This window comes from Silene latifolia, chromosome Y (genome assembly GCF_048544455.1).
Source record: "Silene latifolia isolate original U9 population chromosome Y, ASM4854445v1, whole genome shotgun sequence".
Classification (NCBI taxonomy): Eukaryota; Viridiplantae; Streptophyta; class Magnoliopsida; order Caryophyllales; family Caryophyllaceae; genus Silene; species Silene latifolia.
The window spans coordinates 79524017-79542881 of NC_133538.1; the positions used below are offsets into that span (position 1 = coordinate 79524017).

General features: G+C 41.5%; 1 non-coding gene across 1 annotated transcript; it reads right to left on the reverse strand.

Moving 5' to 3' along the window:
* Positions 1 to 3513: 3513 nt before the first annotated feature.
* LOC141635468 (small nucleolar RNA R71) lies at positions 3514 to 3619 on the reverse strand. The gene has a single exon (XR_012540157.1). It is a non-coding gene; the product is annotated as a small nucleolar RNA R71 (small nucleolar RNA).
* Between the last annotated feature and the right edge of the window lie 15246 nt (positions 3620 to 18865).

The following is an 18865-nucleotide window of genomic DNA, read 5'->3' on the forward strand; positions in this document are numbered from 1 at the left end:
CTAACAACTCCTACCTGGGTTCATTTTATTTTGACTCCCTAAGTTCATTGGGTTCATTAGTTGCAGGTTCCAAAATTGTCGCTCTGATACCACTTTGTAACACCCCCCATACTCCAAGTGCCTTACCAGGACCAGTTAAGGTATGGGAATGCTACCATCTCGGTTACTAGAGGCAATGTATATCAAATAGACAATAAAGAAACATACTTTAGTAAATAAATTTAAAGTGATACATGTCCAAAACCAAAACTGTTAAAGAAAATACAACTGTTCCTCAAAACTGTCAAACCAACTAAATAAAAGAATGTTTATGACACAGCGGAAGACTTCTAGACATCTCGTGCCAACTCAACCCAGCTATCCCATGCGTATCATCTCATACCTGCTCAATAACTGCTCACCATCCCCGAATGGATCAACACAATTTTCAAAACATTTAAACCGGGGTCAGTTACTATTTACATAAAACATTGCAACAAAAGCAATACAACAATCCAATCCAATCAACCAATCTCCATCATAACTCCACACACCTGACTACACACTAAAGTGTGTAGTCCAGCCAGAATACCCATCGCAACAAGTATTCCACACCGCCAGTGGGGGACCGCAGCCGTTCCCACCTAAGCCCCGCTTATCTCATCCGAGCGATAACCCAAGTTCCTAAATGTGCACATCCTCTCTATGGCGGGTTCCACGGAGGGTGAATCAAGGGCGTGAAGCTACTCCCGCAAGTGACTCCACTCAGCCAAGGACGCACCTCGCAAACCACAAACAGTTATACAACCAACCACATTATACCACAACAATTACCAAATACCAAATCCGATATGATATAAATCAACAACAATGATCAACTATCAACAATACAATGTAAACAATAACCGAGTAGGGAAACCCTACCTGGAATAGCAACCACAAGACCGTCACAGCAGCTAATCAGTAATGTTCCTCTACGGATCCTCCTCCTATAACACATATTCATATAATTATCACCTAATCAACATAACACACCCCAAACCCCCAAATCTACCCAATTAGGGTTTTAAACAAACTCAATGAAACATTATAAAAATTATACAAACATCTTACCCTTGACGCGACGAACTCAACGGTGTAAAGAACAAGACAATCCGACGATCCTAGCCCTTGGGATTTGCTAATAACGCGACAAAAGAGAACTACGTAACTTTTTTTTCTTTTGAAAGGTTTTAGAAAGCAAAAGTGATTAAAAAGAATGACGGAATCCTTTTATACAAATCACGCGTTATTAACAAAACCCGGCTAAAATAACCCGTAAGTCTCACTTACTCGATGGAGCTGATACGTGCATTTTGTATAGTCTTTTTAGCCTATTTTAGCACGTATTTCTATGTATTTTCGTACTGTTTATATTGCATTTTGCCCTCGAATTGGCTACTTTGGTTCGTTTTGTAGGAATGAACGTAAAAGTAGTGGAATCGTACCATTTTCGTCCTTTTTGCATGCATTTTGAGGAGACGGGATTTTTCAGAGTGAGATCTTGCATTGGGATGCGTGAAGGAATGGTCTACGAGGCAGTCGGTCACGAGTTTGAGTTGTTTTGGAAGAAGAATACTCGATCGAGCTGTTTTATCACTCGATCGAGCTGTTTTATCACTCGATCGAGTGGTTTCTATGGCCGAGGTTGGTCGATCGAGTAGCATTGTACTCGAACAAGAGGTGCTGGAATTAGGAGTTACTCGATCGAGTAACAATTTTGGTCGATCGAGTAGATTACTTGGAGAGTTGCTCGATCGAGTTGTTTCAGACTACTCGATCGAGTGGTTTTGGCTTTCATGGGCTTTAATTAGTCTGTGAACATGTTTTAGCTTATGGACTTAGTAGTTTTTATATATAAACGCATAATAACTAGGTCATTGGCATCGATTCTATTTAGTTTTATCACTTTTCATCTTTCACAGAAAAGACTGCGCTTCTCTTTTCCTTTCACTGTAACTTTGTTTTCGGGGTTATTTAGCTCGGATTTGTTTGTTCTTTACGCCGGATTCTTGCGATTGTAATCTCTTTCTCCCTTTATAATATTAATCTTTCATTTATTCATCTTAATTACTTGTTTTGCTCTTCCTTAATTTCTGCCCTAATCTTTGTTTATGCATTTTAATTACTATTTCATCATGCTTTACATTAGTTATCTTAATATTGTTATTATTGACAACATTAGCGATATGAGTAGCTAAATCATTTCATGTCGGGATTAGGGGATCTACGGTAGAAATGTGACGATGTAGTAAATGGGTTAGATGAATTAATTGTGAGACTTTGTCCCCATAGCAATATAATTGTATCTACCGACTTAGTTGAGTGCACGCTTCTGAGTCACCCTTTTAATCTGGTTAAATTTAATCCTCGATCGGAAGATTTGACTAAATAGACCTGCTATGAACAGTAGACTACCCTGACGAGGACGGAAGTTAAGTTAGTGGTAATTTAGGATAGAAAGTGGACCGGAAGGACCTTTCCATATCTGTCTCGCAGTAATTTATCTAAGTTGTTTACAGTTGAGTCACTGGACTACCGTAGTGAACCGAAATCCTGACATGTCCCCTCTCTATTGATAGTTTAATCTCATTTTCTGTCTTTATTGCTCTTTCCTTGCTTCTCTTCCTTTTACACCTTTAGTTTAGGGAACCAATTACAACCCCCCCCCCCCCCCCATTTGTGACAAAATAGATGGACCTTTACAGATATCTTGCCTCCCTGAGGAGATCGACCTGACTTCCCTAGCTATACTGTTAGTTTAGTTAGTTATTTTTGATAGGTATACGACAGCCCTGTCAAATTTTGGCGTCGTTGCCGGGGAGGCAATTGCCCTATCTGTCTTTGTTTCGTTTATTTTATCCGTCTCAGGGAATTTTTATTCCTTGAGGCAGTTCTTATTCATTTTCTTTCGGTGTTGTGTATGCCCGGTCACACAGGTTGGAGTTAGTTTCAATGATTCCGAACCCGAGAGGTCATTCGAGCATAGACTCCGTCTGCAAAGAGAATCACGAAAGGAAGCCTTGACTACTTTCGAACCCGAACTTCGGCATTTCCTTTTTATAGAAAATCCATCTTTTGAAGAAGACACTTTCAGTTTTGTAAACTAACCAGTAAAGATGCCGAACATTATCAGTCATTCGGAGCCTAAAGCATCATCAATTCCAAAGGGTTTCAATCTCCAGACTGAGGATGGGAATACATTTGACATCCGTCCTTCCTATATCAATATGGTGGAGAGAAATCTCTTTAGAGGTGTGGGAGGTGAAGACCCGAGGAAGCATATGGAGGTCTTTACGGGCTACTGTTCTACTATCCCCGCCACAAAGGGGGTAACTTAAGACAAGATTAAGGAGGTTATGTTTCCTTTTTCTTTGACTGACTCAGCCAGGGAGTGGCTGACTGATTTGGACCGCACAGCCACGGGGGTCACAGACTGGGAGACCCTTGCTCTTGCGTTTTTTAAGAGATATTTCCCTCCGCAGCGCATTAATCAGCTGAGGGTAAAAATCACTAGTTTCAAGCAGGTACCTGATGAAACTTTCTATGAAGCGTGGTGCCGTTTCAAGAGGTTAGTGAGGTCTATTCCTCACCATGGTTTTGATCCGTGGTTCCTGTCTAATCAGTTCTACAATGGGTTATACGATGATCACAGAGCCATAATTGATGCATCATCTAACGGAAGATTCCAAAAGAACACTGACGATGATAAGGGATGGGCTCTTATTGAAGAGATGGAGACCCACTATGCTGAGTATGGAAACCCGAGGGATGGTATTAGAATAGTTCATGCAGTCGATAAGAAAGTTGTGGCTCAGCTGGAAGCCATGAATGCTAGGTTTGATAAGCTGGAGCTGCATTCTGCTGGGGAGCCTCAGACGGTTCATTTGCTTACTAGATGGGAGACTGTCACATGTGAGAGGTGTGAGAGCAATGACGGTCACACTACTGTTGGCTGTCTTACGGAGAATGAACATGTCCTTGCTTTTCAATAATACAGGCAAGGAGGGGGTTCATATTATAACAACCAAGGGGCAGTCCATCCCAATTTGAGGTGGACAAGTCAAAATGTGCTCAATCCTACCCCTCCTCCGCAGCAGCAGCAGCAGCCATATGTCCCTCCCCATAAGGCTCAACAAGGCTTTCAGAAGCCTCCTTCCTTTCCTACACCTAATCAAGGTGCATCATCTTCTGGTGGGGTAAGTGAGCTAGGTGAGTTGAAGATGATGTTGCAGTCTTTGACAAAGCAGTGGCAGCTGACTGATCAACAAAAAGATGCATCTATAAAGGCACTCGAAACTCAAGTTGCCCAGTTAGCCACGAACCAGTCCATAAGGAAACCGGGACATTTACCGTCACAAACCGATAAGAATCCACATGAGACGGTGAATTTAATTAATTTGAGGAGCGGTTATTCATATGAAGGACCGAAATCAGACCCGGGGAAGGAAATTGCTGTTGATGAACATTGCACAGTCGAAGAAAAAGAGCTCACGACAAATAAATTACTCGATCGACTAATTTCTGGGGGTAGATCGAGTAAAAATGCTGAAGAAAGGACTCGATCACTCGATCGAGTGAACAGGAAAAAGAAGTGCTCGATCGAGTAAATAAAACTACTCGATCGAGTGAATTTGCTGAAGAATCTTCTCGATCGAATGATATTTCTGGTCGATCGAGTAGTGTTGATAAAGAACAACTCGATTGAGAGCCTGCTAGTGCTCGATCGAGTGAAACATCACCTGAAAGACCTCGTTCGAGAGGAAAGAAGTCCCGTTCGAAGGATTTAGAGCTTGATTCGGCTGATACATTGGAAGAGAGGAACAAAGGGCTCGAGATACCCATCACGGCGCCCTTCCCGAGGCGTTTGCAGAGTACTAAGGCTAATCAAGAATTCGGCAAATTTGCCGAACTCCTAAAAGGCTTGCAGGTCACTGTGCCATTCGCCGATTTGCTGATACAGGTACCCTCTTACCTTAAATTTATGAAAGAAATTTTGTCACGTAAGAGGAACATTAATGACCATGAGACGGTAGCTTTAACCGAGGTAGGGAGAACCTTAGTAAAGAATAAGTTACCTCCCAAACAGTCAGACCCGGGTAGTTTTTCGATTCCGTGTCATATTGGTACCCATTTGATTGATAACGCGTTATGAGATCTTGGCGCTAGCGTGAGTGTCTAACCGCTGTCTCTGGCTAAGAGACTTGGTTTGACCAAGTTTAATTGCACAAATATGACTGTTCAGATGGCCGGCCGTAGTATATCACGGCCACTAGGTGTCATAGAAGACATACCTGTTAAGATCGGAAGGTTCTTTATTCCCGTTGACTTCGTTGTACTTGACTTCCCCGAAGATACCCATACCCCTATCATCTTAGGGAGACCGTTTTTATTTACTGCCCGTGCATTGATAGACGTCGGGGGCAAGACATTGACTTTTCAGGTTGGGGACGAGGAATTGATATTCCATCAGTCTAAGTTCTGAAGGGCTCCCATGAAAGCTCAACCTTGCAATGCCCTCTCTTCTACCGACCCTCCTACTGACACTCCAAACGAAAATTTGGAATATTGTGCTGCTATCGTGACCCCTCCGCCTCAGGTTGAGAGCAAAAAGGAAGAAAGTTCGTTTGTTTTCCTTGCTGCTGGTACGGATGAAAATAATGAAGGAGCTGTCAATGGTTTTTGTGTAATTAATGTCAGTCAAGGTGGGAGCGATGATGTTAAAGCTGGTGAGAATAAGGACGAGAAAAGTTCGCGCGTATGTGGATGTCAAATATTCTCCTCCCAACGATTCAAGTTCAAGCTCGTGGAAATTGAAGAGGACGATTAATGTTGCTGAGGTGACGTCCTCCAGTCAGAAGCCCTCCGAAGGGCTACTGAATTGCTTCGAGAAGTGAGCGGGGAAATGCCCCGTGTACCAATTTGTAGAAACAGTTTTTAATTTCCGTCGGACTTGTTTATTGCTTTTAATTAGGAAAATTAGAATTTAGACATTTTTAGCATAGATTAGAAGACTATAGACTGTCACTACTCGTATTTGGTATTTTGGGATATTTTTGCGAGTGTTTTTGGCAGGTTTGAGGAATTATATGCAAATTCAAGAGCTTACACGAGGAAAAGAGCTCGATCGAGTACTTTTTGTACTCGATCGAGTGAATTCTATTCTATCGAATGATCCCAAGTTACTCGATCGACAAAAGATGAAAAGGGGAGTTCTCGATCGAGTAACGTTTTACTCGATCGAGTAGATGAATACAAGAAGTCCTCGATCGACTAGTTTTAAACCACTCGATCGAGTAATTTTGGAAATTACGCGCAGGGAGTCTCTTTAACTCCCTTATTTTTCTTATTACTTCATTATCTTCCTCATTTTTTCTCGACTATCCTCCTTATTTGCGACCAAAGAAACCCCAAATCCTGCATTTTTCTTGCCCATTTACCAAATCCACCACCTACATCTTGTTTATTGCAAATTAATCGTCATTTGCCCTCTATTTTCCCCTTGATTATTGTTGCTTTACACGGTCAATTGAGGATTTTAGGGTTTTGCGGTTTTTCGGTCAAAAAAATCGTCATTGTTGCTTGTTGATTGTCGATTAATTGCTATTTGTAGGTTCTTTATCATCAAGTAAGTAATTCCTACACTTCTTTGCATTTTAATTTCATTAATTTTGCTTTTTATGAAGTGAATTAGGAATTAGGGTTTCGATGTTCATATTAGGTCGAATTTTTCGACTATAATTTTGATTCAATGGCTAATTTGTCTTACTTAATGCTTAATTCCCTCGCCACATTAATTTTTACATGATTAATTCGAATTTTATGGGAAAATTTGCGATTAGGGCTCATTACAGTCGAAATTTTCGACTGTATATTGGTTTTTTTGCTACTGCCATTTGCTTAATTGGTTTCCATTGTTGCTTAATCTGCTACCCTTCCCCTATCGCTGTTTACCTGCTATCATTCGTGCTTTTGAGGAAAATTATGGGAATTAGGGCTGTTAGTCGAATTTTTTCGACTATTTGGGGAAATTGTCATGCTGTTTTCATGCTGTTTAACTGCTGTTTTCTTATCAAATTCCCTGCCCTATTTGTATATGATGGATTCTAGCTCTGTGCCCTCCACTAGCTCGACTTCTAGTCCGTCCTTGTCTGAGACGGTGGTCCCTGCTGTCACCACCGCCTCCACTTCGTCAAGTAGTCTGCCGACTCCGTGTTCTTAGTCTCTGCTGGTGGTACTGTTTTTACGCCTGCTAGCACTGTTTCAGCTACCACCTCAGTCACAGCCACTACTACTGCTAGCACTGCTGCTAGCCTTTCTTCCTCAGTGGCGGTCACAGCTGCAGCCACAGCCTCTACTTCAGCGACGGTGAGCACACCTGTGGCGGACTCACCCGCAGTCGCAGCTGCTTTACGGGCGGCTCTAGTTCCTCGTACCGTCAGTGGACGGTCTTCTACTTCAGGTTCTAGAGGACGGGGTCGCGGTCGTGGTCGTGTTACACCTGTTGCTGGCTGTGTTACGATCCGAGTGGATGACACTCTTGACTCCCACCCTGCGTTCCCCCAGGTAATTTTTATTAATGGTGTTCATCGTAAGAGGTTTTATGACTTAGTTGACTGTGACTTTCTCCCTACGCGCTTTCTTTGTCGTACGTCAGTTCAGAGGCTCGGCTTCTACGAGCCAGTTTGTGAGGTTTTACGGGGCACGGGGATGGCCGGACTCATCACTATGAGTGGCCACACTTTCAGGGAGCTGAGCCTTGAGTTCTTCAGCTGCTTTACCTTCTCCTCAGGGGCACACGACGCTGTCCCTACTAGTCTTTTTGTGTCCTTCCGGTTGTATAACCGGATGTTCTCCATGACACTTGAGGAGTTTGGTACCCGACTCGGCCTTTCCTTTACGGGCACCACTGTTGCCCCTAGGAAGGTCATTAGTCTTCTTTGGCGGGCTTTGGCACAGACCCCTTTTCACGAGCGAAAGCTCGCTCAAGTCCACCTACCCCCCACCCGTTACTTTCTTAGACTGATGGGGAGCACTATTTTTGGCCGAAAGGAGCAAAACAACATCAACAACAACGGGATCTCCATCTTAGGCGGTTACCTGAACATCGACGGCGAGGGTCCCTTTACCCTCAACATCGCTTATTTGACCGCCAGGTACTTCCAGGCTCAGGGAGAGAAACTCATGGGCACTATCGTCTGCGGTGGCATAGCCACATTTCTTGCCCGTTCTCTCCTCACCGTCTTGCCTCGTGACTTACCTTACATAGACGGTGATAGGTATCTGAGCCTAGCTGCCATGCACTATCAGACTTGGCTGACCACAGACTACCGGACATGGAAGATAGACGGTTCCCTATCCGTCGACCTTCCTTGTGACACCTTGCCTCGTCTAGCCCCTTTGCCCACTGTTGCACGGGACGCCCGACCACCACCTCTACCTGAGTACCACCTCCAGGTCCGCCCACCTACTACCTTACCCGCCGCTAAGAAGCGGCGTAGACTTGAGACCGGAGAGGGATCCGCACCTTCCATGGGTGGTCAGACTTCCACGGCCACACCTACTCCGATCCCTACTCCTACTCCTACTCCCGCGCCTGCTGACCAGACACAGCCGGTCCTACCGGCTAATTTTGTACCTCCACCACCCTTTGAGGCGTCCTCGGTCATAGACCAAGGGCGCCGTGACGGTTTGTTAGTTGAGATCGCAGAGAGACAGGCTCGTATGGAGCGGGACATAGCTTTAACTTTGTTCCCTCTATACGAGTATCACATGAGGCGACACCGTCCGATCCCAGAAGGTTGGCCACACCCTTCCTTTTACCGGAACCCAGCTGAGGGGTACCCGGAGTCTGCTAGTGAGGAGGAGGAGGACGACGAGGACCCGGCGGCGGCGGCGGAGAGAGCTCGAGCTGAGTAGAGGAGGAGGAGAGAGCAGGAGGTAGATCCGGACTTCACGGTGACGGTGGAGGACGTGCGTGACAGTGACGAGGAGGCTGACGAGTAGCTGCTGGTCTACTCACTTCCCCAAATTTCTGGCTGGTTTGGGGAAGTTCGTGTTTTGTATGTTTATTCTCGCTCTTTTATTTATTTTGTCTCCTTTTTTTTTATTGTTTTTCATTCTTTATTGGTTGTATATTCCCGTGCCCCCGTATATATCTGTTGGTGTATGCTGGAGGACAACGAGGGCATTGTCCGTTTTGGTTTGGGGAGGGTATTGCATCCTTTTGAGTCTGCATTTGCATTTGTTTTGCATTCACGTTTATTTATTTCAGCTTGCATTGTTTATTTATTTCATTAAAAATAAAAAAAAATTAGAAAATTTTCAAAAATTCAAAAAATATTCACGTTTATTTTTGCATATAGGTTGAGTCGGAACGGTTGATTTTCGTGATCAAACTGCACTATAACTTTTCATTTTACTTAAGCCTTGAACTTTTGTTGATGGTTATTAGCTTTGTCATACGCATAATCTACGAGTTTTTGTTCAAATATAGCTGACTGTTTAGACTTGACCTGATAAATTGACAACCTACTTTACAATTTCTGAGTTTTAGAGCCCATAACTGGTGACATTCATGACCAGTTCATTAGGAATTGAGAGTAGTACTCCTTGCATAGCATGTTCATCATTTTTGCACATTTATGACATTCGGTTTCTCGTCAAATGCACACATTCGGGTTTGTGGTCGGTGTCACATGCAGGGAGGTGCTTGCAAATTTTCCCCTTTTCTTATATTCTTCACCCATTTAGCTCCACTTAAGCCAAAACTTGCCTTTTTGACCCATTAGCTACATCCCAAACTGAGCCTGCCTAGTCAAGCTAGTTTAGCATGTCTTTTGTGGTATGATTTTCCGTCTGCAGTTCGGCCCGTATCATTTTGATTGGAGTTGGTGTAAATAAAGGAAGGGAGAATGAGAATGAAAAAAATTGAAAAAAAATTGAAATTGAAAAGAAAAAAAACGTGAAAAGAAAGAAAAAAAAGGAAAAAAAAAAAGAAAAAAAAAAAGAAGAAGAAATCACGTTTTTTAGTGAAAACCAGGAAGTATGAAAGTTGGAAATTTTGAGCTGGTTTGATTTTGAGTCCGTCTGTGTTCACTTTTATATTGTGACGGTCTCACTCCTCCGTTTTATTCCATATTTTTGAGGATATAGTGTATATGATTAGTGAGTTGTGTGCCAAATGAAGGGCACTTGTACTTTATTTTTCAGTCAGTTGAGATTCGGACGGTCTTATATGGTCCTGTTTAGGAGCTAACTTGGCGCTTTTACCTCCACATTACCATAACTTGTTTTGCCTTCTCTCACCTGAGTCTCACTATTCCCATATCATTTGTAAGCCCTCGGCTGCGACGGACATTATTGGTTGGAGTGTGTGCATTAGTACTTGAATCGTCTTTCATTTTTGTTGCATGCATGCTATGTAGGTCGCAGTTAGGTGAGTGACTGTTTCTCTTTCTCTCTTTCACATATATTATTCACCCTTTGCTTCATGAGAGAAGAGTGACCACGAGAGAGTCCGATTTTGTTGGTCTTGCAAGGTCGATAGGTCGGTTATGTTTCTAAACAACTTATAACTCGTTTGCGTATTGACTGCATATCTATAACTGTTAATTTTTGTTGCATTAAATTGGTTCAAGTAAACAAGTTAAGTTAGCTCTGAGTTTTCATTTCCGTTCCATTAGTTGTATTTTTGTTTACTCGAGGACGAGTAAAGGTTCGGTTTGGGAAGATTTGATACGTGCATTGTGTATAGTCTTTTTAACCTATTTTAGCACGTATTTCTATGTATTTTCGTACTCTTTATATTGCATTTTGACCCCAAATTGGCTACTTTGGTTCGTTTTGTCCGTTTTGTAGGAATGAACGTAAAAGTAGTGGAATCGTACCATTTTCGTCCTTTTTGCATGCATTTTGAGGAGACGGGATTTTTCAGAGTGAGATCTTGCATTGGGATGCGTGAAGGAATGGTCTACGAGGCAGTCGGTCACGAGTTTGAGTTGTTTTGGAAGAAGAATACTCGATCGAGCTGTTTTATCACTCGATCGAGTGGTTTCTATGGCCGAGGTTGGTCGATCGAGTAGCATTGTACTCGATCAAGAGGTGCTGGAATTAGGAGTTACTTGATCGAGTAACAATTTCGGTCGATCGAGTAGATTACTTGGAGAGTTGCTCGATCGAGTTGTTTCAGACTACTCGATCGAGTGGTTTTGGCTTTCATGGGCTTTAATTAGTCTGTGAACGTGTTTTAGCTTATGGACTTAGTAGTTTTTCTATATAAACGCATAATAACTAGGTCATTGGCATCGATTCTATTAAGTTTTATCACTTTTCATCTTTCACAAAAAAGACTGCGCTTCTCTTTTCCTTTCACTGTAACTTTGTTTTCGGGGTTATTTAGCTCGGATTTGTTTGTTCTTTACGCCGGATTCTTGCGATTGTAATCTCTTTCTCCCTTTTTAATATTAATCTTTCATTTATTCATCTTAATTACTTGTTTTGCTCTTCCTTAATTTCTGCCATAATCTTTGTTTATGCATTTTAATTACTATTTCATCATGCTTTACATTAGTTATCTTAATATTGTTATTATTGACAACATTAGCGATATGAGTAGCTAAATCATTTCATGTCGGGATTTGGGGATCTACGGTAGAAATGTGACGATGTAGTAAATGGGTTAGATGAATTAATTGTGAGACTCTGTCCCCATAGCAATATAACTGCATCTACCGACTTAGTTGAGGGCACGCTTCTGAGTCACCCTTTTAATCTGGTTAAATATAATCCTGGATCGGAAGATTGGACTAAATAGACCTGCTATGAACACTAGACTACCCTGACGAGGACGAAAGTTAAGTTAGTGGTAATTTAGGATAAAAAGTGGACCGGAAGGACCTTTCCATATCCGTCTCGCAGTAATTTATCTAAGTTGTTTACAGTTGAGTCACTGGACTACCGTAGTGAACCGAAATCCTGACATGTCCCCTCTCTATTGATAGTTTAATCTCATTTTCTGCCTTTATTGCTCTTTCCTTGTTTCTCTTCCTTTTACACCTTTAGTTTAGGGAACCAATTACACCCCCCCCCCCCCCATTTGTGACCAAATAGACGGACCTTTACAGATATCTTGCCTCCCTAAGGAGATCGATCTGACTTCCCTAGCTATACAGTTAGTTTAGTTAGTTATTTTTGATAGGTATACGACAGCCTTGTCAGGAGCAAGTCACTTACTCGATCGAGTGCCCAACATACTCGATCGAGTACCCATCAGGTAGCCTACTGTTTCATATAAAAACATACTTGCTCGATAGAGTAAGCCCTACTTGATAGAGTATCCATAGACATAGAAAACCGTAGTATTACAATCAAACCTCCCCAAACCAAACCAAACACTATTAATGTAATACTCCGTATTTATGAGTCTTGGGGTACTCTATCGAGTAGGCCTTACTCTGTCGAGTAAGGGAGTTTTGCGAAATAAAATAGTTTCTCGACACCTTCGTGGGGTACTCGATCGAGTAACTAGGGTACTCGATCGAGTAAGGGGGCACTCGATCGAGTACCTTAGCTACTCGATCGAGTAGCCTGATTCTGGGGCTGTTTTGTCGGGTTTTGTTAATAAAGCGATTAAAGTATAAAACACTTCCGTCATTGTTTCCAAATCACTTTTACAAAACCTAAAACCCCGTTTAAGAGAGAAAGCAACAAGTTCATCTTCCTAATCGCATTCTTAGCAATTCCGAGTTCGAGACGGTCGTTCTTGTCGTTGTTTATACCGTTGAGTTCCTTGCGTCAAGGGTAAGATCTATGTACCCTTTTTATTGTCTTTCCTTTGATTTGGTTAAACCCTAATTTTGGGATTGGGGGTTTTTATGATTTGTTAAGGTTAGATTGTGATTATGTGATTATGTGATTATGTGATAGGAGAAGGATTTGTAAAGGAGAGGTTTTGAGACAGCTGCTAGATCGTCTGATGATTGTGTTGCTTTCCGGGGATTTCCTACTCAGTATTAGTCCCATAATGGGATATTGGTGATGTGCTGTAGTTAGTTGTTTGATATGATGATTGTGATTGTGATTGTGATTGTGGTTGTGTTTGTTGATGGTTCTCGAGATGCGTTCTCGGCTGAGTGGGGTCACTTGCGGGAGTGATCTCACGCCCTAGTTTCGCCCTCCGTGGAACCCGCCACGGAGGGGATGTGCACATTAATGGGACGGGGTTATCGCTCGGTATGATGAGCGGGGCTTAGGTGGGAACGGGTGCGGTCCCCAGCGGCGGTGGTCAGGTCCAAAGGACGATCGATGATTGAGATGATTGGAGTTGGGTTGGTTGTGTATGTGTGACGCTTAAGCATGCCTTATCTTATTGTGACATGTATGTTAATTGTGTGATTAGTACTTGACGACCGTTTAAATGTTTTAAAATGTGGTGATCCATTCGGGGTGGTGAGCGATTGCTTGCAGCGGTATATCTTGGATACGCGTGGGATCTAGCTGGGGGATGGAGTCATCACATATCAGAGTCTTTAGTCTTCCGCTGTGTTTGTTAGGACAGTTCCTTTCAGTTGGTTTATAGTTTGAGAACAGTTGTATTTTGCTTACAGTTGGTTTTGTAATGTAATCACTTAAACTTATTCAATAAAGTGTGTTTCTTCATTGTCTTATGATTATCATGCCTCGGGTAACCGAGATGGTGGCATCCTTATACCTGAGTGGTCCTGGTAAGGCACTTGGAGTATGGGGGTGTTACAAATGGTATCGAGCGACGATCCCGAAACCTCGTAACCAATGAATCTAATAAACCTAGGGAGTCTAATTAAAATGGACCCGGGGTAGAAGTTGTAGGAGCTAATGCAAAGACTTGGGAGACGTCCTAAAGTCGCGAACTCGCCCTACAATTTTGAACCGGTCACATGGGATATGAGTCGGGATCGCTATGTGCATACTTTGTGTGTTGTGTATCTATGTAGTAAGGTGTTGTATGAATCAATGGATGTATACATGTGGAGGATGTGAGATGTGTAGTGAAGGATAATGATGATATGATTATAATTGTCATTGATTGAATACATGAATTGCAAGACGGTTGGTTTGTAATGTTGTTTTGAATTGGTTGAAAAGATGAGTTAAGGAATTGCATGAGAATATGAAATTCATGTGGAGGACATGTTTATGTGATGGAAGTGGATTTTCTACTTTTGCTATGTTAGTAACATGTGAATAGGGGATTCCATGTCGTACATTATGTTATTGTGTACGTGAGGTTATAAAATAAGAGCATGTGGGTAAATCGTGATTGACAAGTTCAATAATCTATGTGCATGATGAATGTTGTTGCTTGGCTTTTGAACATAGTAACATATGATTAGCAATACTGGTTTTATGAGTACTGAGTCGTTTTGTCTACCTTGTGGTTGTTTAAGTCGTTTGGGAAGTAAAAATCAATAGTTGTGTTTTTCGATTATAAAGAGGTTGTCTTTAAACTGTTATAACTTGAGATGCATAAATGATTTTGATGTGATTCCAATTGGAGGTGATAGCTTGTCCTTTTACGATTCTAACGATAGGTCACACGCCCAAAACGACCAAGTAATGAGTGAGTTATGACTGTTTTACTGAAACCTGGACAGTCTTGAGAATTGGGGTACTCGATCGAGTAACTAGGATACTCGATCGAGTAAGGGGCACTCGATCGAGTACCTTAGCTACTCGATCGAGTAGCCCTGGTGATTTGTTTTACGTGCTTCTGATCTTCACCTACTCGATCGAGTAAGACTTACTCGATCGAGTGGCCTGTACTCGATCTAGTGACCCCTGTTTTGGGTCATATGCTTATCTTTTGACATTCGTGCATATTATGTTTAATTCAAAGTTGCTATTCTACTTCTTATTGTATTGTTTTACACGTGAGTTGGTCTTGATACGTAAGTTACCCAATCTATGGGGTGGTGAGAGGCACCTTATGGCGAGTATGAGTTTGGTGGGAGGAGATGAGCTATATGTGGCTGTGCTGAGTAGTGGAAAAATACAAGAAAGATCATTATGGCTTAATTGAGACATAGAGCATGTTTTCTGAGATGAGATGAGTGATATGAGTGTGTGTTAAATAATGCAAGAGTAAGTGAATGTGGGCAAGGGATGATGTGAGTCTAAGGAACGTGAGAATAAAAAGATTGAAAGTAAGGAGGTGGATAGTGGCAGCTTGAGATGTGTAAAGAATTATGGAGGGAGATAGTTAGGAGTCGTGTGGGTTAAGGATATATGTAGTGAAAGTTCGTTTAAAGGGGTTGAGAAGAGTGGTATACAGTGAATTTTATGGAGACATGTCGCGAGGTAGATTTGTACACAGTGAGTAAGTTTGGGAGATTTGGTTTATCAAGAGATGAAACTACATGTGATTTCTTTGGGCATTTAACAAAGATGAAAGGAATTTTGATTTCTAGAGAGGTACAAAGGAGATGCAATTGTTTGAACAAAGAAAGTTGATTTTATGGATAGATTAGTGGCAAGTGTGAGGGATACCATAATAAGAGAAAATCCATGGTAAGAAAGAGTGAGAAGATATCGATATAAAATAATGAGATGTGAGTCTTGGAGCAATGAGAAAGTAACCGGAACACTAAAGAGTTAGGAAGAAGTAATAAGGAGTTTTATGGTTAATTGAATTGCCGAGAGTAAAAGAAAAGAATGAGGGGAGTAAAACTAGGAAGATGTTGACCGAAGTTATGTGACATAAAATTGAGGAATTGTCGAGATGTATGATACTATCAAGAGTAAGTAAGTTAATGGTTATACAGAAGTTTCAGGACAACATGATTAATCATGAGTTTCGAGGAATTAAAGGAGTATGAAGTTGGTGGAGTATTTGCACGATACGAGATTTTTGGTGGAGAGTTAGATGATGATACAATTAAGGATAGTATTGGGAAGAATGTTGAGGTAATTTTGTTAATGGATTGGATGTTCGTTATTTGGGATGTCAACCAAAGATAGGAAACAAATCGTGATGTTTAGAGATGAGTGTGAGAGGTTTGATGCCCGGACGGCGGTAGTGTTATGGTTTGTGACTAGTGGTTATGGGTAATGGTATATTAGAAAGGTAACAATTCTAAAGAGGTTGATTTTGCGGAGACCAGTTGATAAGTACGATTATGAAAGAGTATAAGATGTGGTTATATGAGGCGGTTGTTAGTAGTTGAGCATTAATGGTGTGGCTACATTTGGCGGAGGGTGATGGATATGCGAAAGGGAGAATATGTTATGAGGTGTATACGAGTTAAGCTCGGGCGACAGGTAACCTATGTTGAGTGGTAACTTACGTGATCAGGATTGACTAGTTGGTTGTGATTACGGGTCTATGATATGTGTAAATGTTTGTGTGAGGTTCTGACCTCACAAGAAGTGGTATGATGTGATAATTATAAAGTTGTTTTATGAATGTTCTGTAATATATAGGTTGGACACGGTAATTTAATTGAATAATATCCAAAAAGGTAATAACTTGATTAATTTGACATGGCTAGTTATAATTTTATGTGTATTAATAACACATGTGTATTCCGTGAAATGGTAGAGATGATGTTCATGAGATGCTTATCTGTTTATCCATATAATATGTTGCGTGGTGATTTAATAAAGTGGATTTGAGTAAGTTTTCTTGTCCGAGAAGTTATGCTTAGTCGGTGTTTATGGGAATCGTATGCGGTTGTGATGTCTATCGGTGTGGTTGTGGTGCCTCGGGTGGTGATCCGGGCAGGGTACATAATGTTGTGATGCGGGTATTTTCGCACTACGGTGTGGTGTTGGTGGCGGTGTTGTGATGCCGTCACCGGTTGTGGTGGAGTAGGCGGGATGATTATGATTCGAGTTTCTAAAGTGCATACCAGTTATTCATAGTTTGTTGTTTTGTTTGATGTTGCTCCTGCGAGTTTCGGTTTACTATGAGATAGACAGTTGTCTTGTTTATTGATGTTTTCTTTACCAAGTTAAGTTGGGAATGAGGGTATAGTATGACATGAAATAGAGTCGTATATGTTTCCGTTGTTGTCAGGGTATAGTGATGTTCTATTGATGGGACACGGTTGTGAGAGGTTGTTGATAAATTTTGATCTTGTTCTAGAGAAGACTTTAGTAGACATGGTAATGACAAGTGGTCCGTAGGACATGTGTGTAATGATCTGAAAGCTGCAGGTGGTTCATAATCTTTTGTTGGGACAGTGAGTGTAGGGTGTTGGGGGAATTAGTGTCATATTAGGTTATGTATGAGTCTTGCGGTAATGAAGGAAAGAACTGGAGGGTCTAGTGTGAGTGTACGTAACAAGTGTGGATCGTGAGTTATGCGTTTGGGAGATAGGTGCTTTATATAGAGAGGTATGTCATGTTGCGGTAATGTGGAAAAGTTGAAGTTTTGGGTTAAGATAAAGATTTTGAGGTATAGGTTAGGTGGTGTGGCGAATTAGTTGAGGTATGAGGAATGTTTAAGTAAGAGAACCTTGGATATGTGCATGGCGAGTGTTTAGATTATAAGTGGTTATCTTTGACATGCGATGGTGATGAGGATAATGACACGATATAGCTAGGATTTAGTATTAGTGAGTTACGAGGACGTAACATTTGTCTTAAGAGGAGTAGGATGCGATAAAAGAGAGTTTCATGGTGGTGCATGTTGTAATATAATTGGAAGTAGAGTGTTAGCGTAGCGTAAAGGAGGGATTTGTTTTGTGGATGATACTTATAAAAGGCCATGGCCGTGCTTGTAGTAGTGTGATGCTTGAAGTGTGAGAATATTTTATATAGTGTTGACATTGGAGGATGGTGTTATGAGTCCGAGTAAACTTCGAGGACGAAGTTCCTTTTAAGGGTGGTAGAATGTAACATTCCGTTTGATGTTATGAGTATTTTGGTAGTGTATGGAGTTAGTGTTGAGAGAGATATAATGGAGTGGATACGATATCGTGAGCCATGTTGTGGAGGTAGGAATAGTTAGTGGAGTTGGTGTTACGAGTTCATGTTTGGGTTGGAGTTTTGTTTTGAGTTCTTAGTCACGTTGTTGTGTCTTGATCGAGTTAGTATGTTTGTTTTCATGTATGGGTTGAACTTCGGGGACGAAGTTCTTTTTAAGGAGGGAAGACGTAATACTCCGTATTTATGAGTCTTGGGGTACTCTATCGAGTAGGCCTTACTCTGTCGAGTAAGGGAGTTTTGCGAAATAAAATAGTTTCGACTGTGGGTACTCGATCGAGTAACTAGGGTACTCGATCGAGTAAGGGGGCACTCGATCGAGTACCTTAGCTACTCGATCGAGTAGCCATTTTTCTGGGGCTGTTTTGTCGGGTTTTGTTAATAAAGCGATTAAAGTATAAAACACTTCCGTCATTGTTTCCAAATCACTTTTACAAAACCTAAAACCCCGTTTTAGAGAGAAAGCAACAAGTTCATCTTCCTAATCGCATTCTTAGCAATTCCGAGTTCGACGGTCGATTCTTGTCGTTGTTTATACCGTTGAGTTCCTTGCGTCAAGGGTAAGATCTATGTACCCTTTTTATTGTCTTTCCTTTGATTTGGTTAAACCCTAATTTTGGGATTGGGGGTTTTTATGATTTGTTAAGGTTAGATTGTGATTATGTGATTATGTGATTATGTGATAGGAGAAGGATTTGTAAAGGAGAGGTTTTGAGGCAATTTTTTAGATCGTCGATGATTGTGTTGCTTTCCAGGTAGGATTTCCTACTCAGTATTAGTCCCATAATGGGATATTGGTGATGTGCTATAGTTAGTTGTTTGATATGATGATTGTGATTGTGATTGTGATTGTGGTTGTGTTTGTTGATGGTTCTCGAGATGC